Genomic DNA, 25,628 nt, shown 5'->3' with positions numbered 1-25,628 from the left:
TTGTTATTATTTATCGTTGTTAACCTCCTGTGCCTAATTTATAAACTAAATTTTGTTATAGGTATGTATGCATGGGAAAAAACATAGCATATATATGGTTCAGTACTGTTTGCAGTTTCAGGCATCCACTGAGGATCTTGGAACATATCCCCATGGATAAGTGGGGACTACTATAATCTTTTCCCACCAGGAACACTGATGGTACTGAGAATCCCAGAACTGTGGATAGGGATTGGTGCCAGTTAGATAAGACCTAAACATTAAACTAACACTTGGATTCCAAGCTGAAGATTCAAACAGAAGAAAGGAGGAAAAATCTGTGTGTTTTCAAAGACAGTACTCCTAACACAGGTGTCAGGAAGGGGAATAGGTGGGAATGTGTCAGTAACACAGACCAACCTCATCACACCCACTGCAGAACATGTTCCAGTGGGAATGGATCTGCAGCCTGCTCCTGCACGTGCAGGTTGGAAGGGTCTGGGTCTGCCCACACGAAGACTAGGTGGCCAGCCCGCACAGTGATGTGAAGGACCATGGGAGATGCCTGCCTGAGAGTCTAATATCTTCTATTCCAATCAAAAATAAAACAAAAAACAAATATTGTAAAAAAGGTATCCTCTTAAGAATGATGTCTCAATAAAGGACACTTGGTATAAATTTGTTTTCTCAGATTTTGGGGGAAGGTGAATGAGGACATCCTTCATTCAATGAGGTATGTTGGCAGGAAGGGAGCTGTGGGTTGTCAGGGAGATGATTCAAACCATTGATACATCAGTTAGGAGGTCCAGTTGGCCAGGTACAAGGGAGATGAAAGGTTTGTGGGGGAACACTAAAAATAAATCTGTGGTTAGCTTTGTCCCAACTCCAAAGAACAGTGTGAAAAACAACAGAGCTGGGACCATGGTGGAATGGTGAATTATCAATGAGAGTTAGATATTTAGACAAAGTGGGTCCAGAAAGAATTCCGTACCTTTCTGACAATTACTCAGAATAATTATTTCTTTTACAACACTTTAGATTCCTATAGTAGCCAATACAGTTTCCAATAAATGTTTATGACTAACTAGCTAGCTGCCTTTAAGGAAAACACTATTTCCTAGCAAAGCTGAAAGCTTTTGAGGCTTCATTGCAATGCCCTGAAGGAAAAATCTCAGAGTAGCCAATTATCATGTTAGAATCAGTTCCATGTTCAGGATTCATTTTGCATGACTTCAGAATATAAACATTTTCTATATAATTGTTAACACTCTAGCTATTCCAGGCATCTGAGTTTCCCTATAATAAAGGCATTTTTTTTCTTTTAAATCACTAGTTTTCCTTCCAAGTACTTAAAGGATTCTTTTAACTTTCAGAGTAGACTATCTGGCTAAAAGCCTTTAGCAAGTAAGTCCATGTCTTAGCTTGGCAGAGGCAAATGCTATTCAATCAGATTTTTTTCTTTATAATCTCAGGAAAATGATAAACAATGATTTGTGTATGTGTCAGAAGCCACTGCAGGAAAGAACCTGTCTATCAGAGGTATAATTAAATCTAAATTTCAAACCCAGCTTCTTCGTCACTATATCAGTATATTCCACTCTTAGATCTGTCCTGCTAAAAATGTGATAGTTTTTTTGGATGTTCATGACAGTATCATTTATTATGCTGTAAAATTATAAACAACCTGGATGCCCAGTAAAAATGAGAACAACCAAGAAAAGGATATGTCTTATTCCCCAGGTGGCAAGAAACGTAAAGCAAGCAGAGAAAGGGATCTCGATGAATGCACCCTACCAGCAAGAGGCAGCACCTCTTGGCCAGTGTGCTGGCCAAGTGTAACCTTGGCAGTGAAGCAAGTGTAACCTCATAAAACTAAGGCCACCTAGACCAGAACAGGATGGGACAGTGGAAAACGCAGTCCACTGTTCAGCTGGTGAAATGCAGGAGGCATGTATTGGCTACTGTTTGATAAAGCACTTACTCTAGTAAGACACAGAAAGTATTAAGTTGCATGCCCCTCCTGGAGGTTATGCAGCACGCTAAGGCCTGGCCCTGGGGCACCTGGGGTCCCTGGCCAGACCATGTGGGCAGTGGGGACAGAGCAGGTACAGGAGCCAAAATGTGATAGTTTTAATTTTTCAGATGATTGATTGTTCTCTGGGAGAGAAAATTCTAAGGATAATACACAACTACCTTAATATTTTAATAGATTTTTTTTGCATTACCGATATGAACAGAAAGAATAGTTTTTCTTTCCAAATGTTTCTTAGTAAGGCACAGTAAGAAAAAAAAAATCAAATCCATAGATGATCAAAAATTTTAAAATGGATGTCTGGCTTTTGCCAGACAACAAACAAAACATGCTAGCTAATCTTTGAAGTCACAACTTTTCTTGAATTCATCATAGAGTTATAGTTGCAGGGCAACCAGCTAACTCAGCATCTAAGGAAACTCAGGATCCTCCAAGGAGAGAAAAGACTTGGACACCCACTTACCTAGAGGAGATGCCAGATGTTATACAAGCCAGTAAGAAGAATTCAGCTAAAATTTTTAACAAATTGCAAAGGCCGAGTGTGGCCTAGCGTGAGAGGATAGGACCTCAGGGAGCTACAGGCACGAGGGGAGATGACGTCCACTCACAGGCTCTTCTCTGGGGACTTCACCTGAGCTCAAGAGAAAGACTAGGAGCAGAGCTGGAGTCCAGAGAAAGCTTCCCTTGTGGTGTCGCCAGCCAGGGGAGGGAAGCCACAGGCATCAGTGTCCCGGTCGGTTTGGGCTGCTATGACAAAATACCTAGATGCGGTCCCTTATCAACGACAGTGGTTGATTTCTCACAGTTCTGGAGGCTAGGAAGCCCAAGAGCAAGGCACTGGTAGATTCAGTATTTGGTAAGGGTCTATTTCCTGGTTCACAGATAGTGCTTCTTGGTGTGTGTTCATATTGTAGAAAGGGCAAGGCAGCTCCGAGGGACCTTTTTATAAGGGCACTAATCCCATGCCTGAGGGCGGAAGTGACTCCCAAAGGCCCCACTTCCTAACACATCACCTTGGGCGTCAGGATTTCGGCATAGAAATTTGGAGTGGGGAGACACAAATATTCAGACCATATTCTGTTCCCTTGGAAACAGAATAAAACCTGTGGGAATGAATGAGCCTGGGCCCAGACCTTTAGAGATGCCCTGCTGCTCGGGGAGGGTCAGAAAACCATGGTCAGCCCAGACCATTAGATGCCTCCTATGAGTTTCCTAGAACCTATTAAACCATACAGTAAAAAGGGAAATTTTTACTGGATGTAAATAATCCTTCATTAAAGAATGAAAAAAATTTATTTAAAAAATTTAAAAGATTAATTGAACACTTGGCAAAATTTGAATTACAGTCTATAAATTAAATAGTATTATAGCAATGATTTTTTTATGTTTTTCGTTGTACCGTGTTATATTAGAGAATGTGCTTATTCATAGCAAAAAATACTGACATATGTAGGGATAAAGCCGTACCATATCTGCAAATTACACTCAAGTGTTTCAAAAAATAGCATGAGCGTGTGCACACACATACACATACATATACACACAGAGTTTAATAAAGCAAGTGTGGTAATGTTAACACTTAGGGAATCTGGGTAAAGGGTGTGTGAGAATTGTCTGAACTGTCTTTGTAAAGCTTCTGTAAGGCTGAAATTATTTCAAGGTAAAAGTTAAAAATTAATATATAAAATGAATGCATGAGTGAATGAATAAATGCACTGAATGGTTGCAAAAAGATGTCATCTATCACCACCACAGCAGCTGAAGCATACGAACACACAGGTACTTTTCCTACCCAAAGTTCTGGAGCCCACAGGCTAGAAGAACACCAAGACACCCAAGACAAAGCCACAGGTATGGATTTCTTTCTACCCAGAGGCAACTTCTGCTCTTTAGAGTTCAGGAGGCTTCCACCACCACCGGAAACCTATGGGATTTACGTTCTTACTAACTTCAATTCAACCTTTTAAACCAGCTGTAGGATGGTCTCGCTTGGACACAGCCAGTTTATAAGCCAGGTGCTGGTTATCTACCCCAAGACTGTGACTTTGATCTACACAGGGATGATATGTATGCTGAGAGAGAAGCCGACAGCAGGGCTGGAGAGCAAGAAGGGAGTCTGCCGCTACCGTTTCCCTTCCTGTTAGAGTTCATGCCTCCCGAGATTCCTCTATCATCTCACAGGTAATGATAGAGATAATTATTTATAACACACTACTTATTTCTAAGAAGAGGTATGTATTTCACATTTACAAAAGGGTACTAGGAGGTTCACTTTTAAGGGAAAAAAGAAACATATTGTTCTACAATTTCAGCACTCGCTCATTATCTCAGACTGAAATGTGGAAGGTTAGGAGAAAAAAAAAATACTATGATAACAGAATGAGATTTTGGCCCAAACCCAGGCTTATTTCAGTGAAAACACTTCACCATTTTATTTTTTCATCTTTATACTCTTTTCATTTTACTGTTGAGCTGCTTTCTTATCATTTTCCATCTCTTACTAAAAGAAAAAGGGCTAAAGTCAATAATTATTGCTATAAAAGGAGTCCAAGGGCTAGTATTTCCAGCTCAAACAGAAGCTTGGGTTTCTCCTCCATCAAGATTTGCAGACCTAAGAAAACGTAGAGACCTAGTTACATATTGAAAACAAATGAACATTTTGGCTAACCCTCAGTTATAGGTCAACTGGAACACCCTAAGTTGAGAGCACTTGCTCTTGGTAGAAGCTCTGCAAAGAGGAAGCATTTTACTTTAGTACAGAATTTTCTTTGTTGGGATGCAATTGTGCAACCTTATCAAAAGTTTAAACCCATCCCCATTACTTTGTCATGGCCCTCAAAACATTCCAGAATAAATACATTTACCATTCCTTCCTCTGCTTCTCTTCTAGTTTGCCTTTCCTGCTTTCTGATTACAGTATTGCTAATTAGGAACCAGAGAGTTGTAAATTTTGAAAGTGGAGAGTGAAAGCCTTCTGACAAGTTCAAATAAAGAAGCCAGTATTGTGTTAAGATGCTGACTCAGGGCTGCTCAGTGGCTCATATCTGCAATCCCAAAATTTTAGGAGGCCAAGGCAAGAGGATTGCTTGAGCCCAGGAGTTAGAGGTTGCAGTGAATGGTGATCATGCCACTGTACTCTATCCTGGGCAATAATGTGAGACCTCTTCTCTATTAAAAAAAAAAAAGATGTTGAGTTAATGGGTAAATGGTAGAGTTAGCAAGATGCAGTGACCTGCCTGAATAGCCATCCAGTACTAGGTCTGGAATCCAGGAACCACTTTGCATTGCAAGGGATTGTTTTCTGCTTCCTGGGTACAACTAGTTCACTCAAGAAGGAAAATGTACTTTCTCATTGGCCTTCATAGTACATAAAATTTGTACATATTGATAGAAGGAGCTTATCCAGAGACCCCTAGAGCAACCTGATGGTCTGCTATTTGGGTCTGGATATCCTTCTTCCTGAAGCTCTGATCATAACAACCTCCTGTTGTAACTATTAATAGCAACAGCCATTTACCATGTGCCTACATGCGAAGGACTGAGCTAATTCTCATTTAATTTCTGTAATAACCTTGGGAGCAAGTATGTAAATGACAAAACTGAGGCTTTTGCAATCCTTCCCTGTCACCTTGGATTACATCTAATTTCACAATACTTTGAACAGTTATTCTCTCTCCCAAATGCAAAGCTAACGGTCCCTTGGAACAAAGGCTCTGATGATTTTCATTCCTCAGTACTGTCTTGACACAGAGTAGAAGCTGGGTAGTTTTCCCCTCTCTAACCTGATAATCAATAGTTTCCAGTTTCTTAAAAATCCTTTTCCTTTGTGGAACTGAATTCCCCTAACTTAATGTCCCATTTTGATATGTTAACATTCTCTAATAGGGACCAAGATAGCTCAATGCTTATTCAGTAAAGCAGCCCATTTGGTTAGGAATAGAATCAAAGAGGAAGTTACTTGTTATCAGCCTGGCCATTTGCCGGAGTGTAGCCCTGGCTCATGTGGTACCCAGCCAGAATAGAGTCCTAATGGCTTGACAGAACAGAAACATGGCTTTATTATATTTGATTTTTATCCAAATGGTGATCTAGTCCCATTGTGTCCAGTGAGAGGCAAGGAAATAGTTGACCTTTTACAGATTCAGGAGCTGATTTTGAATCTGTTCCTAAAAATAGTGTAAAACCTGCACTGTTAGTACCTCTTCTCCTCTCTCCATGGCTCTCAATTCAGGCTCTTTGTTAATAACCTGAGAACTGTCAGCCATGGAAACTTCCATGAGCTGGACCAACATGCTGCTGACACCAACAGTGATGACTGCATTTGTTTCCTATTGCTGCTGTAATGAATTACCATGAATTTCGTGGCTTAAAACAATACCGATGTATTCTCTTAGAGTTCTAGAAGCCAGAAGTCCAAAATCAGTTTCACTGGGCTAAAGTCAAGGTGTTGACAGGGCTGGTTTTCTCTGGAGGCTTAAGGAGAGAATATTTCCTTAACTTTCTCAGCTTTTAGTGGCCCCCTGTATTCTTCAGTTTTCCTCTGTCTTCCTCCACTCCAGTCTGTCTCCAACATCACATTGCCTCTTGAATAGTCTATTCTCCTTCTGCCTCCCTCTGATAAGGACACCTGGGATTACATTTAGGACCCACCCAAATAATCCAGGATAATCTCCCTATCTCCGGATTCCTCTGCCATGTAAGATAATATTGCACAAATTCCAGAGATTAAGACACTGACATCTTTGGTAGCACAATGATTCAGCCTACCATAGTGGCTTTTGTACTATTCATACAAAAATAGTAAAATAATTGTTATATTGCCTGTAATTTACCTTACTATAATTCCATTTAGATAGTATCATAAATATGTGTATGTGTAAATTAATTTACACTCTAGGAATGCTGAGTTAACACTTGAAATTCCATATTCAGTAGTCCACACTTCCAAGGTATGTGCTTCAACTTCTGCTTTCAATTTGTTCCAGCAGAATAATAAAGAACAATTTATCTTTGGTGAAATAAGAAGTGTTCAAGACATGTGGTAGCTAGAAATGTCACACAGGTACCTCGCTCCTTGCATGAAAGTGGTATAAAATTCAGGTGGGCACACTGGCCAAATGCTCTTGGTAGAGCATCCTACTTCTAGAACTCCACTCAGAACAAGTGCCTCCCACCCTCATCCCATAATGAAGAATCCTTTCAACTGATCTGACTAAAAGGTTAACTGGTCCTGTCATGAGAGTATTGTTGCACTTGCCACAAAGTGTTCATTTTATGCAAAGTGCCTGCTAAAGTACTTAAAAATACACAGAATTGGAACTTTGACCAACCTTTCAGTACAAGTCTTTGTGCCTGCTTATTAATAAATAGCTGAACATAGAGTAGAATTCTGTCTGGAACTCATTTTAACTGCAACGTATCATTGGGAAGCAAGGTTGTCTAGGAGGAAGTAGGTGACTCCCACTGACTTCTAATCTTCAGTGGCTATTCTTTTGATAGTCATCAAAAAAAAAAATCTAACAAATTGTAAATATCCAAAGTGGCTTAGCTCAGCTCACAATACTTATTAGCCAAATGTTCTCAATTTAGAGATTTTTTTTTTCTTTCAATCATTTTTCTTGAACATGTAATCCCTGCCTCCATTTTCTGTTTATAACCACTAACAGATGATAAAGTGATTGAGCAACTAGCAAATGAGTATTTGCAAATCATCTCAGCAACAAGCTACTTCACTGGTCTGTTTGATGGCTTCGTGGACAGGTGCCCACTGTTATAATTTTCTATTCAATTCACAGGATTTAGTCCTATTTTCTGGTAATAAAATTGTTCTTATAATAGTTTAAATCCTAGAATTAAATACATTGATATGTCACAGTGCAAAGAGCACCCTGGCTTTAAGGGGCTTTTCCAGATGGACTCAGTAGCATGCATTAACTTGTTCTGGCCTCCTGTCTAAACAGCTGTCTGTAATACCTGCCAGATGTCATGACTGTCTCACATGAGACACATTTGAATATACTTGCACCACAAGTGATAAACACAGAGACAGGGCTGGCTTTGCTGCGGTTGACTCTGCCAGAGACAAGGACGTCTGGAATGCTACCCTTGCTGGCCATCTGCACAACACAGTCTCCTGGTCCTCCTGAGAGTTCCCGTGGTCTGTGTGTTTGGTTGTCAGTGTGTCTTCATGTTCCCTAGGCCCTCAGGGTAGACGTCTGCAAAAGTCTTTTACTTTTATTTTCATGTTATCTTGTCCACATACATCTATGACTTTATCATAGTAGTGACCCTATAGGGCTCATCTCCAATTCTCTAGTCTCCAGTCTCACCCTTGTCCCTAAGCACCAGCTCTAAGTTCACATTTCTTTCTAGAACTTTCCAGTTGCTAGCCATTTCAGAACCAAATCTATCAAATACAGAACTCCTACTCAGCCACATCTGCTTTTCCCTCTTGGTTTGCCCTCCCCTCCCCTCACTCCTTAGTCTCTTATGCTCAGATTCTCTTCGTGTTCAGGTCTCTGTGCTCCCTGAACATGCTCATCCAGTCTGTGGGCAATTCCCAGCTCTCCAAACACATCCAGGAAGGCTTCCCTGATCTGCCCTCACCCAAACCAAGAGAGTAACATCTCCCATATCAACCTGCACCTCTCTTGTAGCATGACTCATATCAGCTTTGGATGTGCACATCCTGTCTATCCTACTTACAAATTACTCCAGAAGTAAAGGCAGCTCACCTTATTTGTCTCTCTACCTTCTGATGCCTATTTCAGGGCCCTACATATGCTGAGCGAGAGAGAGTGGATATAGTAGTTGGCCGGCCATCTTTTTGGTAGAAGTTGTCTAGAGACTATGTACCCTGAACTCTTGTCTTGTTTAGCTTTGGTGCCGCCCAATTGGTAGAAGGCAAATTTCATGATAAACTTTTGGGGTTCAGTGTGGAAAAGAGATGATAAAATAGGGATACATGGAAAAGTTCCATCAGAGAATTCATTGTGTGGGCCCACCAAAAGAGGTATTTATAACCCGGTTCTCGGTCTGCAATCTGGCCCTGAGTCTAGGGGTCACTTTATTAATGCTCCTGTGACAATGGCCTCTGAGGCAGTGGAGTAAAGCAGGTAAAGGATTACCACAAGTTAGAAAACCACTGCAACTCATTTAAGAAGCATCCTGCTGACTGTGCAGGCCACTTTGGCAGAGCTGCCAGTGTCTAAGGATGGCAGGAACTGCTGACCTGTGCAGTCATGGCCGCTACCACGGCAGCAGGAAGTGGGGCCTCTGAGCACGGCATTCAATCCCTGTGTGTGAGTTTGCTGAATGAAAGGATTCCATTAAATATTGCATGCTTTTCAAATTACTCTTCTTTTTTCCACCTGTCAGTTCATTAACAGATAAGAATGGACCCCAAAGCAGTGAAAAGGGCAAAGCCTCCTTCATGTTGATTTAATTCCCTGGTAGGCTAAATAATGGCCCCAGATATCCAGGTCCTAATCCCTGGAAACTGTGATGTCATCGCCTCTGGGAAAGGATCTATGCAGCTGTGATTAAGTTAGGATCCTGGCATGGGGAGATTATCTTGGGTTACATGGGTGGGTGCTAAATGTAATCTGAAATATTCTTACAAGAGGGAAGGAGATGAAGATTTGACAGAAGAGAGGACCAGCCATGTCAAGGCCATGTCACAGAAACAGAGTGAGGCAGAGTCAGAGAGAATCAGAGAGAAAAGATGTAAACCACTGGCTTTGAACATGGAGGAGGGACTGTGAGCCAAGGAATACAAGGAATGTGGCTTTCTCTAAGAAGCTGGAAACAACTAGGAAATGGATTCTTCCTTCCAGCCTCCAAACTCCCTGCCAACACTTGATGTGAGCTCTGTAAGGTTCATTTCTGATTTCTGGGCTCCAAAACTGGAAGAGAATAAATTTAAATTGTATTCTGCCAGGAAATTTGTGATAAGTTGTTACAGCAACCACTGGAAACTAACACAGATACTGATGTTATTATTTCTTTCCACTTTCAGCAGATCAGACCATAACACAGAACATTTTTGCATTAAATTATCAAAAAATAATTTGGCTCAGAAATCACTCTATCTCAAGCGTCAGAAAGTGAAAATCATGATGTTAAAATGAGGAATCCATGAGCACCTCTGGGATTTGCAGACAAGCAGCTCTGGCCAAGGATAGTTCAGGGGAGTGGCACTCTTGTGGCTTTTCTCCCTTCAGGAGAGAAAGCAATGCTAAAAACTATATCACATCAAGGGGAAGGTTATTCAAGGTATAACTTCACCTTTGCAGTATAGTTGGAGACTGCTGGAAGAAGACCAGGAGTCACTAAGGGTAGTGGTTCAGAATCAACATATCTACCCCTTCTAAACCTGCTCTGTTCAGACTCACAGCACCTGTAGACTCAACTGTCGCAAAAGCATCTTAATCTGTACCATTTTTTTTAGCTCATATCTATCTATGCCAGAGATCCCCAACGTGGGGCAGCGATGCTATGGGAGGCCCTCAGAATCTGCGGGGAGGAAGATAATTCCAACTACACAGCCCACCTCCAACCCGCACGGCACCATCTAAAATAGAGCAGTTGCTGAGGGAGTACCTAGGCAAGTGAACAGTGTGGAGGCAAAGGAATGAGGGGGACCCCTCGCCAAGCCCTGACACACTCAGACACTCAGCTGAGCAGGCTGCTCTGTCCTTAACCACCCCCACCTCAGGGTACATACCCAAAAGAATGAAAGCACACATCCACACAAACACTTGCACATGGATATTCACAGCAGCATTACTTATAATAGCTAGAAAGTAAAAACAACCCAAATGTCCATCCATAGACAAATGGATAAACAACACATGGTATATCCAAACAATGTAATATTATTTGGGCACAAAAAGGAATGAAACTCTGACATCACATGATGGCCCTGGCAAACATCGTGCTAAGTGAAAGAAACAAGTCACAAAAGACCACATATTGTATGATTCCATTTATAGGAAGTGTCTAGAATAGGCAAATCTACGGAGACAGAAAGTAGATTTGCAGTTGCCAGAGGCTGAGGGCTAGGTGGGAAGGGAATGGGAAGTGCCTGCTAAGGGGTATGTATAGGCTTTCTCTTTGGGATGATGAATATGTTCTAAAACTAGGTTGTGGTGATAAGAACATAGCTCTGTGGAAAATACTAAAAGTCTCTGATTTGTATAATTTTGATGGGTAAATATTATGGTAAATGAATTACATTTCAATAGAACTGTTGTGTTTTTTGTTAAATAAACCCTTCCGGGGTTCTCTATCATCAAAAAAGTGGTTCTCAGACATTAATGTACATCAGAAATACTGGTAGAGCTTGTTAAAACAAGGATTACTGGGCTCCACCCTCCGAGTTACTGATCTATTAGGTCTGGGTGAGGGCCAAGAACTCACATTTCTAACAGGTTCTAGGCGATGCTGATAGAGCTGGCCATCAACCATGCTGGGGAAACTGCTGACCAATAGGACCCTGCTGAAACTCTTCAGTGTGGCCAGAAAGCCCTTCTACAATCTGGTTCTAGGCCCATTTCTCTGCAGGTTTCAATCTCATCTCAACCCTAATGTATATAGATCGATGTCTAGTCTAGTTCTCCCATACTGTATTAGACATCTATTTGTCCCTAGTGTCTAGCCCAGTGACTGGCACGCCACAGCTATTCAGTTTGTGCTTGGGGTTTTTTGTTTGTTTATTTAAAAAAAACAGGGTCTCACTATGTTGTCTAGGCTGGTCTTGAACTCCTAGGCTCAAGTGATCCTCCTGCCTCAGCCTCCTGAGTAGCTGGGATTACAGTCACTCGACTAATTAATGTTTCGAACCAGTAATGGGGCCCAATCTCACACCCTGTCTCATACAAACAAGTAACTACTTCTCCTAAAGCTGGTGCTACCCTCCTTGTCCAAATCCCCTGGGAGAGAGAACATAAAGAAAAAAGAATGGAAAAAAACAAATAATCTTCATGAGCTATAAACACAGAAGTTGCAAATATACCAAAATATAGAAGCCATGAGTCCTTGGGCATGAAGCCACAGGAAAGATGCTAATTAGAGTTAACCAGTCTCCGTGTTCAAGAGGAAACGTATGTTGAGAGGCTGATATAAACTTCAGATGAACAGAAAAGTTCAGCAGGCAGCTGTGTTCATAAGCAGAAGGTAGCAGCTCCAGCTGCCAGGATGACTGTGTCTTGCCAGGCAGACTTTCAGGTGCGAAGCCTGGTACAAAATGATGCCTACTTATGTCATCACTGTACGATTCTGGGGAAAGAGAAACTTGTTTGGACTCTATATTACATGTTTAATTATAACAAAAAGAGTATTTAATTATATGAAATATATACATATTTAGTTATATAAAAAAGAATGACATTCAGCCAGATCTTCCCTTACATCTAAGTTATTTCCTGTCAGCAGGTTCCATGAGGCCTGTTAACTTGTGTCGTGCACCAAGTAGCAGACCTGGGGGGAGGGGTGACTGCCCCTACACTTCATCCCGGGACCTTTGGCACGCCAGTGACCTCCAACCCACTGCGTGCAGAGTGCTTCCTGTGCCAATGCCACTTCCGGGTCAGGACCCCGGCCATCCTGGCACTTAGATTGCTGCCCCTCTGAAAATGGAAACATCTTGCTTTTAAATTCTGGTATTTGAGAAGCGAATCACAAGACACAAAGCCTCTGAATTGTTCTCAAAGTTTTACCATCTGTCAAAAAAGGATTATAGCTACTGAAAGACAGTAGTATTCTATAGATCAGTTATTCTCTACCAAGAATTAATAGCACAAAAAGGACTAACACTAATTACCCTCTCAGAAAATGTCTTTCACCAGAGGATTCACAAGATCAGCCCTTTTAAGTGTCTCTTTTTTGGATGTGTTATGAGGATTAAAGATATGTTTATAAAGTCTTACGAATTCTTTAAATAAAAATACAGTAGAGATCTATAGTTAACAATTCCTGTAGGCAGTCTTCAACTTCATTCATGTATAGTGCCTGTGTTTCTTGCTCATTGCTTCCAACTTAACACAAGAACTATTCCTGACCATTCAGACCAGGTTCAGAGGGGCAAAGCTTACTCACATACTGAAACTTTCCTCTTGATTTTCCCTGCAAAACTCTTCTAGATTTTCTTTATAAGCCACTTAATGACAACCAAATTATTGGCTTTGCTGTGCGACAGGAGGCACATATGTGGGTAGCATAGCTGAGGCCACGAAATAGACTGAAACAATGTAAAAAGATCTACAGTCACAGTCTCCTATAAAAACATGCCTTTAAGCAAAATTCAGTTTTTAACAAAGTTAACTCAGGTTTTTATTGCATCATGCTGGCTTCAAGGATAAAGCAAGAAAACACTTCAGTGAAAGTTCAACAGTAAAAGAGAAAAATATAGGTATAATGAAATTGTGTTCACAAATTTTTATAAGCCTAAACTCATGCTCAAAGTGAAGTAGAAAACCATATCAAAGGATTGGCAACAGCAGAAAAATTCGCAGGTTGGCAGATTTCACTTCCCTATAAGGGAAGAAAGTCTACCAATCATAGCTACAGAATAAGCCTTTCAAAACACAATGAAATGGAAATATTAACACAAGTATGAGAAAATATGGGAAGTTCTCTCCAGCAGTATATAAGGTATGGAAATACATAAATAAATGTTTCATCCATGTAATGGACTACAGTACTATGTAGCTATAAACAATACAGTATTTGACATTTGGGGTTGGGTGATTAAACAATAAAAATTAAAAAATAAAATATAAATAAAAATACTATATCAATCCACATATTAACTTTTAATAAAGCCTAATTTAAATAAAAAAATACAGTAAATTATGTTTGGTTCTTTTTTTTGCCAGTAACATTTTCGGTTGTGGAAAGTAGATTAGGTATTGAATTGGAGGGCATGCATGCTATATTAACTGGGAGAAAAAAGATAGTTGGGGAAATTATGTATAGAATGATATCAAAGGAGGTTGTGCTATATATAAGTGTATGTATGCATCTACTCAAAAGCATGAAAACTACATGTCAAACTGCAAACAGTGATAATGTCTAATCTCTACAGGGTAGGACTGAAGGGGAAAGGAATGCTTTCACAACTTTACACGGTTATGAGGTATTTGGATTTAATATAGATATGCATTGTTTTCATTTTAAAAACTAACAAAACTTATTAAGTTTGTTACAAGGTCTTTGGAAGAATATAATAAAAGAAGAATGCTTCCATTCCAGGGAAGCATGCCCAGGAATGTCGAAGCCGAGATTGGACGGCCAAATGCCCTTTAGACCTGTGGTCCCCACCCCTCAGCCTGTCACAAACTGGGCCTCACAGCAGGAGATGAGTGGCAGGCAAGCAAGCGAAGCGTCATCCGTGTTTACAGCTGCTCCCGTCGCTCACATCACCACCTGAGCTCCACCTCCTGTCAGATCACTGGCGACATTAGACTCTCACAGAAACATGAACCCTACCGTAATACTGCACATGCAAGGGATCTATCTAGGTTGTGTGCTCCTTATGACAATCTAATGCCCGATGATCTTAGATGGAGTTGAGGCAGTGATGCTATCACTGGGGAGCAGCTGTAAATACAGATTATGATTAGCAGAAGGTTGAATTATGGTGAGTTGTATAATTATTTCATTATATATTACAATGTAATAATAATAGAAATAGAATGCACAATAAATGTAACGTGTTTGAATCATCCTGAAACCATCCCCCTCAGCCCAGTCTGTGGAAAAACTGTCTTCCGTGAAACCAGTCAACTGGTGCCAAAAAGGTTGAGGATCACTGCTCTAGTCTGTTGTAGAATGGATTCTCATGTTGCGTGGGAGGAGGCTTAGAAGATGGCCTCTCTAATTTGAAAGATCGCATGCCTAGCAACTCCTTTCTCTTTGGCATTATGAATTTGGATTTTTTTCTTAATTACTAGATCATTACCATCAGCATACACATATCTCCCATCTTTTAGAAAATATCTTACTTAATCACACATACCACTCCCTCTATTACTTCATTTCTATGCCTTCTCTTTCAAAAGTGTTGCCTGTATAATCTGTCTTCATGTCTCATCATATTCCTTTTAAAATTTCATTTCAAAGTAATTTTAAACTTACTGAAAAAACACAAGAATAATACAAATATTTCCCATATTTCCTTCACCCAGATTCATCAATTAAGAATTTCCACAGAGAAGAAGAAGAATTTTGTTTTATTCTTTGTGTGTGTGCACATGCATGTGTACACAGCTCTTTTCAAGATCACCAATGACTTCCATGTCGTCAAATTTAATGATAATGTTTCCATTCTCATCCAATTAGCAGCACTGAAATCAGCCCTCCTTGAAACACTTCTTCCTGTGGCTTCCAGGACAGCTCTCTCTCTTGGTTCTCCTTCTACTGCACTGGCTACTCCTTTCTCAGCCTCCTTTGCTGAGTGCTCCTCCTCATACAAACCTCCAAACACTCAAGGGCCCAGAGCCTAGTCACTGAATTTCTTTTCTTCTATTAATATAACTACACTCACTCCGCACATGATTCATCCAGTCTCAAGACTTTAAATACCATCTACAAATTGTTAAATAAAATTTATATCTCTTATCCTGACCTCCCCTGAACTCCAGATTTCTATTCCCAAATACCGACTTAATAGGTTCATTGGAAAGTTTAACTTTATATGCTCAAGTCTAAATTTCTTATCTCTTCTACACCTACCCACTCTCATTTTTCCTATAATGTCTTCCATCTCAGAAAATGGCAACTCCATCCTTCCAGTTATTCATGCCAAAAATCTTAGTTATCTTTGACTTCTTTGTTTGTATTATTATATAGCCCATATCTAATCCAGAATCCAACTACCCTCTACCACTTCCACCATTACCACCCTGGGCTAAGCCACCAATATCTCTCACCTGCACTTTGGCAATAGCTTCCAATTTCACCTCTTTGTCTTTGCTGCCCACAGTCTACTTGTCTGGACGCTGCCAGAACCATCCTCTTAAAACATGACTTATATCAGGTCACACCTTTGTGCAAAGACCTCCAAAGATCTTCTCATGTCATCCATGGCTCACTGCATTCCAGTCAGATTATCACTGCTGTTCCTTGAATGTGCCAGGCATGGATTCCTATCCCAAATCCCTAATTAAGAACCCTCAAAATTTCTTCTACCCACTGCCTGAGCTTCTACCCCATATTTAAACATGAAGCTTTGAATGTCAAAAGCCAGGAATGCAGGGTGGACAAGGACAAAGAACATTGCTAATCAGGGAGTGTTTTTGACAAAGTAAGCAAAACCAGGAAGTGAAGGGATTACCCCAATGGGTGAGGTGTAACAAAAGACCCTAAGTCTTTTGTTCCTTAAAACATACTTCAAAATCTACCATCAATACACCTGGTAACCCTGGGAAACTGTTTGTATTGTACATTGACATTATCAGGATTGGTTCCAGCTGATAATTTCATCAGCAAAGTAAAGGTTAAACTTCAGGACTCTTTGCTACTTCTCATCAAGGCTGGTTGCTGCCATTATCCTATATGAAGAGAAGTGGTAAATTATGAATACACGTAGTCTATGACTCAGAAGGAATGGACTCATTTTAGTGTGTTGTATATGGATTCAGTCTTACTAGCTCCCAATCCCCACCTCATATACCACTCTTTATCTAATACTTTTATTGCAAACACAATCTATTGAATTAACATATGAAAGAATGTATGTAGTAGATATCTCATATTTAAAGAAAATTGCTTTGTTCAGGTGTTTAGAGAATCAGGCTAGGTAGACTTACAGTTTTGCTGTGAGTTGAAAATGCTAGAACCAGGTCTACCAGGTATTAAATAAATGTCAAGGCAAAATATCATCTTATCCTTTATAAGGTAAAGGGCTAACAGACCCAATCCACAGGTCCTTATTTTCTTCTCCTCCACTGTATATTTTGATATTTTTTTAACCTAATATATATAAGGGAACATAGATGGAGACTCTATAGGATCTAGTTTTCATGCACAAGGACTTTAGTTGTCATGTCACTTCTATCCCCAGCATTTAGTACGGTACCCAGCACATAGTAGATGCTCATTAAAATTTGTTGAATAGACACTCTGAAAGACAGATAAGATTATAAATACTAAAAAGCTATAGACAAAATGCATTCTTTTTTTATTGGTTAGCTACTACATGCCGGGTATATGTTAGGGGCTCAGGATATAGCAATAAATAAGACATCTGCTATCTCAGTCTGATGGTCAGATAAGAAAACGAGCACTTATAAATAGTGCCATGAGAAGTACTGTGATGGGGACTATCCAATATGTTATGGAAACACAAAGAGAACACAGACTTAAGGAGACAGGAAAGGCTTGTAGAGTAAGTGCTATCTAATATGAGTCCTGATATATGTAAGAATCAACCCGTTGAAGTGTGGGGTGGAGGAGATCTCTCTAAGAAGAGACAACAGCATATGCATAAGCCCCTAGACCAGGAAACACAGCTTTCACGGGGAACCAAAAGACTTGCAGTATGACTAGATCTTTAAGAGCTGGGGGTTGAGAAGACTTGAGCATGGGTACCAAGATCATATGAGTATATGAATTTTTAGAGCTGATCTCTTTGGGTATATTTTAAAAACTCTTGTTTTCTTGATAAACCATAAAGGTTTTCAAAATTATAAAATGGATTTTGGACATCATATTTATACCCACATTTTACTATGGATAAAGGTTTAGTTTATTAAGAAGTAGTACATTCCAGAATGTTTGGCCAATAATAGCCAGATACCTCTTCATTGAACTTTGGCAGGAAGTCAGGTAAGGATGAGTGGTACTTCTGTTACATGTTGTGTCCTAAACCTGGTAGTTTTACCAGTAATGGCTCAATATGTGATATTCATAGATTGAGGAAAGAGAAGGAATGGATGCCATCTTCGTCCTTATCAAATGCATAATAAAAACATACATCTAGAGATAGGATTTTTTTGTTTTGTTTTGTGCCATAGTCCAGATATAAAATACAGCTGGATATGGGTTCGATAGCCTAAAATTCAGTGGGTAGGTTTGCAATCAGATTTATATACCTGACATCAACTTTGTCATAATAAAATACTTTCTATTACATGTTTCAGCTTTCAGATGCAGGACGCTAGATATAAACCTTTTCCCAAGAAGTTAAATTTATGTGAACTAGATTTTAAAATGCCATTTGTAATTGCCTGGATTCCTACAATAGCCTTCTTGGCACAATCCTGGCCCTGTTACAGTCTATTCTCAGCCCACGAGCCACCGTCATTCTTTCAAAGAGTAATTCAGACCACATCATGGTCAGCAAATGGCTCCCCACTTCACCCTGAGGGAAAGCCAAGGACCTCACAAGACCTACTTGGCGATAGGCCCTCCCCCAGCCTCATGGCTATCACCTCCCTGACCTCATCTCCAGTGATGCTGATCGCTCTACTCTTTTTTGGACATCCCAGGCACTCTTCTGCCATTACAGGGCCTTTTTGTGAACTTTTCTTCTTCCCTGGAAGTCTCTTCCCCCAGAAATCCACCAGGCTCCACTCATATGTTATCTTGTCACAAGGCCACCTACTTAAAACTTCGTCACACCCCTCTATCCTCATTATCCTGCTTTTTTTTTTTTTTTTTTTTTTTTGGCCATAGCAGTTTTCATCTTTAAACATATTATACAATTTCTTTATTATGTTCATTGCCAATAGAATGCAATTTCCATAAAGTCAGAAATCTTTGTCTCTTTGTTTATGATACATCTCAAACACCTAGAACAGAGTGCCTGGCATATTTACCTATGCACAGTAAATATTTATTGAATAAATTGTTGAAATAAAATTTTGTACAACTAGCAAGGATTGACTAGTGGAATCAGTATCTTTCATTTAAAGCCAAAGATTTGATTTAAAAAACTTGTATATAAACTTATTTTCCTTATATAGAAACAAAAGCTGATTCTATTCTAAAGAGAATGTTAGCAATATGCATCTCACAATCCTGGCAAAGAGTGTCTATAAACTATTATTTAAGTATATACATAGCAGGAAAACATAGAAAATATCATTTACTTTACAAAATCACCACAGTAAGGTAATGTAAGAAGGAGGGAAAGATTGAGGTCTGTGGAAGATTTCTAAAACTGGCATGATAATCACAATGGGAACTATTAACACATCAAATTTCATTTTTCAAAACCAATAGAAGCAAGTTGGAGAACTTTCAGAAGCCTACTATTCTAATGGATTAAAAATCTATTTTCTACTTTGAAATTTAAGAAGTACCATTTAAAGGCATAATTGTATACGCCAAAAAGTCTTATAAAAGCTCACTGTCTTTATGCCAACAAAGAAGAATTATAATGAATATGTCGGTACTACTCTTTAAATGTCATATCTACAAATATGATTTTGTAGGAAAATCTGTCCATTTCCAAGCATTAAACTTTGTGATGAAAACCACAAAGTTGTGAAAATCTAGCAACTAGATAGCACAAGGTATTTCAGCTTCTTCTAATTTAATTATTAATCTAAGAAGACAGTGGAAAGTATAATAGCATTGCATAATGATTGGCTGATTTAGTGGCAGGTAATAATAGTTTAAAGCTTCTCCACCTTAGCTCTTTATTAATATGAGGCTTTAAAAGTAGGACCTAGATCAGATCAATTAAAAATTTACTGAATATATATCCTATCACTGCACAAAACCCACTGAGCCCACAAAAGTACCGCCAAACACAATACTCTCAGGTTTATTCATATCAAGTAAGTACACTGAATTTTATTGCATTCATTGTAATAGTGCTGCATTATAGTAATAGATAATTTGATCACAAAGATATACATTCAAGAAAGCCAAGTCCAGCTCTACTGTCTAACTGCTAGGCCAACCAAGTATATCAACCCGTAAGAGTGACGTACTTCCACTATTAAACACTAGGATTTAGAAGAGAATTAATTATTTCACAAGTTTAGCGTTCCTTTTAATGGAATTCAATAATAGTTTGTCGAATCAAAGCATGTGTGAATGAATCATTTTATGAGTTGAACAGTATGGTTGCAGGTAGACCTTTATCATCATTCACCATATAGCCTCCGTACACTCATTCAAGTATTCATTTCTTTGTTCATTCTTTCAAAAACATGCATTAAGTACCTATTCTATGGCAGACATTCTGCTAGGTCCTGGGAATTAGAAATAGATGGGAAAAAAAGTCTCTGCTCTCATAGGGCTTCTTTTTACTTGGAGAAGATAATAAATAAACAAGTATTTTCAGATAATGATAGCACCATTAAAACAATAAACAGGATATGATAGAATGGTAGGGATAGGATAATGTGGTCAGCAGAGATGGTCTCTCTTAGGAGATAACATTTGAGCTAAGACTTACATGAAGATAAGTAACCAGCCATCTCAAATGCCAAAGAAGAAGAAACAGCAGTGCAAAGGCCCTACAGAAGGAGTGAACTTTGTTTTTGGGAAACAGGATGTAAGATAATGAGATCAGGGCAAGATGGCTGACTAGAGACATCAGTCACCAAATCACCTCAGAAAGAAAGAAAAGTTTTAGATGGAAAAAATATTTATATAGTTCTGATGTAATTCTGAGGGAAACTGCCAGAACTTACCAGAGATTCCATGGGAAGAAGTTGTGGAATAGAACAAGGAGGAGCAAGATTTTAGCAGAGGTCAACCCCTGAGAAACTTGGAGTCCTGAGGAAAGGCTATGTGGGGGTTCTGCTACTCCTCCCCTCGAACCTCTGGTAGTCAGCAGGATCTCAAGCTCCTGGAGCATTTCTTTATCCTCACAAGCCCCAAAGCTGCTACAAACAGTAAACTGGGAGCTTCCTGAGAACAAAGCACCAGGCCCCACAGGGTCACTTCTCACCACCACAGATCTAAGCCCAGGTGGCGGTCACCATGCTGTTTCTTCACCCATTGTGTGCCTTTGTCCTTCCCAGGGAACTTCAGCACTTCAGTTTTTGTGTCATTGGTCCTTACACAAATATTTCTCAACACCTGCCAGACTATGGTGGCCACAGGGGGCCAGTGGGCCCTAGAGGAACTGTGTGATCTCAGAGTTTGGACATTCTGAGGGGGCTGCCTTCTAGGGAGGGACAAAGGGGAACAGAGCGTCAGCTCTCCTCCATTCAGACCCTTCTCCTATCCCTCCTCTCCTCTGCCCACTACTGCTGAGTAGCTCCCATGTGAGTCAGCACAGGTGACCCAAGGGATAATTTAGCCAGGCCTCTCAGGAGCAGCTACTTCCCCTCTGTTGGTGCATCTACTACATCGAGGCTCCCAAAGAGTGGGGCTCACACCTTTCCTCTTATAGATCTGCAGTGGACCAAGGGTACTTGGAGACTATGACCTTCCTGCCCACCAGGCTTCCCCAATGCTGCTCACCTGGCTGCTCCATCAAAGCAGAGCATACCTTGAAGTAGAGGGACATCAAACCTGCTTGAGCATTCTATGGGCAACTTGCAACCAGCATGCTTTTCCCTGTCACAGGGACTAATCCTGGGGTGCCAGGGGACAGGCCCACAGACCAAATCCCATACCTTCAGGACCCTATCGTGTTATATAAGGGCAGACAGGAAACATCTGTGAACTACTCTTGGGAGTCAAGGAAGCCCATGTTGGCAGAATTGAGGAGAGTGAAATGTGGGTCCAAGTTGCAGCACACCCGTGGAGCATCCTTACTCCCATAGGAATGCCACGCTTTCAGTCCAGGATGGAATCCTGAGCAGGGAAGCTCCTAGCCCACAGCACCATTACTGGTAAACTCAGCTAATTTGGGCTTCTGCCTGCAACCAGATGCCAGAAAGAGATCCACAGGGCAAGAGAAGATGGAGAAGAGTGAAATCCACTCCCAACAGCCAGTTTTTGAATTCCAAATGGCCCATCTCCCATGACCACACTTTCTGACTTGGTGGGACTGCTCCAGCCCCTTTCTGGTGGCTTTCCCCAATATATAAAAGACATAAAGAACCGAGAAGGTGGGAGGGTGGGTGTGGGATAAAAATGTACTTGTTGGGTACAATGAACACTATTCTGGTGGTGGGCACACCAAAAGCCCTGAGTTAAGCATTATACAAGATGTCCATAACAAACACACTTGTAGCCTCTTAATATTTTAAAATAAATAAAATTAGAAAACAAAAGAAAGCTGATGTGCTGTGATTGTATTGAGTAAGATAAAGAGAGATGCAAAATAGAGTCAGAGTTAGGCATCATCTGGATCATAAACAGCCTTGTAGTTGTTTGTTTTCTTTCTTTTTTCTTCTTTTCAAATATTATAGGAAGGCTTTAGAATCCTTTTAAGCAAGGAAGTGATGTGAACTGAATTCTTTTTCTAAAGTAATATTCCATCTATATAGAATGACTGTTTGCATTTTAAAAAATCAAACAGAACTTCTGAAAATGAAAAGTATAATTGAAGATAAAAATTAAATTGACAGGTTAAACAATATATTTAATATAGTTAAATAAAGATTTAGTGAGCTGGAAAAGAGATTAGAAAAATATCAGCCATAATGTAGCCCAGAGGGATGAGACTGAAAATATGAAAGGATAGATTTTTAGAGAGGAAAGAATTAAAAAGTTTAACTTTTTGGAGTTTCAGAAAGATGATGGGGGGGAGGTCAACAGAGGAAGAAGATTGGGTCAGAAGCATTCTTCGAGAAGATAAGGCAGAAAAGTTTTTAGAAATGATAAAAGATACTAGCCCACCAAATCAGGAATTCTAAAAAATCTTAAGCAGGATAAGTAAAAAGAAATTTACATATAAACACTAATAGTAAGACTGTAAAACACCAAATAAAAAGAGAAAGCATCAATAGCCACAGAGAATAGAACAAATTACTATCAAAGGAATAGCTAGACTGACAGGTAACTTCTCAAGGTAACTTCTCCATCACTGATGGAGGCCAAAAAACAGAGGAAAATCTTCTATGCACTAAGAGGAAATACTGTGTATCTAGAATTCAATGCTCAGAAAAATATATTTTAAAAGGATATTGAGGGGGAAAAAAGATATTTCCATTCAAACAAAAATTGAAACAAATTGCTCTAAGTAGACCCTTACCAAAGAAAATTCTAAAGACTATAATTCAGGCAAAAGGAAAATGGTTCCTACCTAAGATGCAATATGGATTAAAGAGAAAGAGAATAGTAAATACATGGATAAATCTAAATAAGCAATGACTATATAAAAAATGAAATAATGTTTTGAAGGGTTTAAAACTGATTAAAATATAAATCAATAATATCAAGGTAGGATTAATGGAATTAAAGTGTTCTAAATTATTATAGTACCCAGAAAGCTGGTAAGGGTACCTTTAAATTTTCATAAGTTAAATATAATTATTTTAATTAAGAGTAAATATTTTAAAAAGAGGAAAGATAATATGTAACTTCCAAACTAGTAAAAGGAAAGATAGTTAAAAATTAATAAATCTTTAAAAGAGGAAGAACTGAGAAAAAAAAGAAATAGAATAGGTGAGACAAACTGCCCAAATTAGGTGGCAGAAATAAATAACAACAGTTAACTAATTACATTAAATGTAAATGAAGTAAATGTTCCCAGTAAAAGGCAAAGATTGTCAGTTTGTATTTTTAAAATCCAAATACATTTTGTCTAAAAGAAACATGTGAAATAACAGGATACAAAAAGTTGTAAGTAAAAGCATAAAAATATAACACTAGTAAAATTTAACCAAAAGACAGTACCTACATTAATTTCAGATAATAAAAGACTTAAAGGCCCAAAGCATTACTAAACAAGGTATTCTAACAAAGTGGTCACAACCAATTTTCTATTCTCTCTCTCATATTTCCCTTTCTCAAAGTTTCTCTTCATTTTAATACTCTTTGCTCTTCTTGTTTGGCTTTTATAGGGCAGGGCGAACACTAGTTCCTGTGTCACATACAGCATGGGTCTGTGATCCCCACCCTGACAATGTGAAAAGCAGTTCTGAAGAATCACTAATGAAGAATTTTTTGCAAGATCAAATAAAGATTATTCTGGGGCTATCTTTATGACCTGCCAGTTTCAACCACAAATACTTATAAAACTTGATTATCTTTTTTGTTAGGGATTCTCAAGTGACCTTGAAGAGTAATTTATTTCATTTTCCCTCATTTCTTATACTTAAAATGATAAGTTATATAGAAAACTAGACAAGAAAAGGCACTGATAGTAAAAACCAACAATTATAAAGTTCTTAAGATGCTTTTGAGAACAATAAAAATCAGTTTAGATTATGTACCATGCACTGATTTGTCACAGAGGTTTGCGGTACAAAAGAGTATGTCCTTCAGCCAGGCCAACTGGAAAGGACTTGATAAGCCCTTGAATGTGTGAGGAGTCTGGTGATTATCACAGCCCCAGCCAGGGCAGCTACACATGCCAGCCCAGATCCTGCTGTTATTCCTAGTAAATCTAGCACTGATTTCAAAAAGTCACTAAATCCAAATTCTAGAGTGTGACAGAACTGTACTTGGGGAAAAGTAATTGTTTTTTATACTTCTGTCTTATAAAAAAAATTTAGATCATCAGGACAAAAGACCTCCCTGTATATATCTCACATCTCAAGGTATTAACTTTTAACATGTAAATTTTGAGTGACATTTACTTTTCAAAGCCTCTAACTGAACAGTTTCCTCTGACATCTACTCTGACTTGATTACTAACACAAGATTACTTCAGGTAAACTGCATGAAAGAGCAGCTCTCAGTGATCTGGGTATAACATCTCTGTACCTTAGTTTCATAGAGCCTACCTCATAGGATGGTAAAGTTTTAGTAAAATAATGCATGGAATTTAGAGAGTGTAATATAGCCCTACCTCTCTCTAGGAGCTCAAAATTTTGAGTAGTAAATGTCCTTCTTATCTTGCTTAAAGGAGAAGGGGAAAAATATACAGTAGTAACTTACTTCTGACCAACCACTGATGGATGAAGCAAGATGCCTTGTATAAATTTTCCACAGTGAAATTTGTGGGCTATAAAGATGGTAACAGCAGCTAAGAGTAACTTATTCATGTCCTCACTCAACTTGGCTTCATATATGGACACTATCTGTTACAAGAATAAAAAGAAATATATAATATCTACATCTTTGTACATTAGACAGATATGCGCAGGTGGGTAGAAGGAAGGGAAAGTAAGAAATGAAGGAAGGAAAAGGAGAGAAAAGGACCAATTTAAATTGGCAGCATGCTCACTTTAATTATAAATTATGTACTATTATAATATGATGAGTTTTAGTATGTTCACTGCTCAAATGAAATCTTTCATATGATTTTCTAACCTTTGGTGATATTTTAAATCTTTGTTTAAATATCCAGCATCAGCATATGGCATTAAACCACGTCTTCTCTTCATTACCCACTCAGTAGTCACTTTAACCTTCCTTCTAGCACTGGGGAAACCATTGTAAACCACATTTACTTTGGAAAAAAAATAATTTCAAAGTGGTTTTTGTTTTTGTATTTTTGGTTCATGGCAGTGAAAGGAGTGGGGTAGAAGTTAAGCAAATCCCTAACAGTCGCTGGTCATTGCACAGGGCCTTTCTCGCAGCAAATAGGCAAGAA

The 25,628-nt window shown here is 39.1% G+C and overlaps 1 protein-coding gene across 1 annotated transcript in view; it reads right to left on the bottom strand.

The window, feature by feature from the left end:
• Window positions 1–25,628, bottom strand: part of COL28A1 (collagen type XXVIII alpha 1 chain) — a 160,296-nt gene that overhangs the window by 26,395 nt on the left and 108,273 nt on the right. The gene's annotated exons all lie outside the window — the stretch shown is intronic.

Source organism: Microcebus murinus, chromosome 9 (genome assembly GCF_040939455.1).
Source record: "Microcebus murinus isolate Inina chromosome 9, M.murinus_Inina_mat1.0, whole genome shotgun sequence".
NCBI classification, from domain to species: Eukaryota; Metazoa; Chordata; class Mammalia; order Primates; family Cheirogaleidae; genus Microcebus; species Microcebus murinus.
This window is presented reverse-complemented; position numbering and strand designations above follow the sequence as displayed.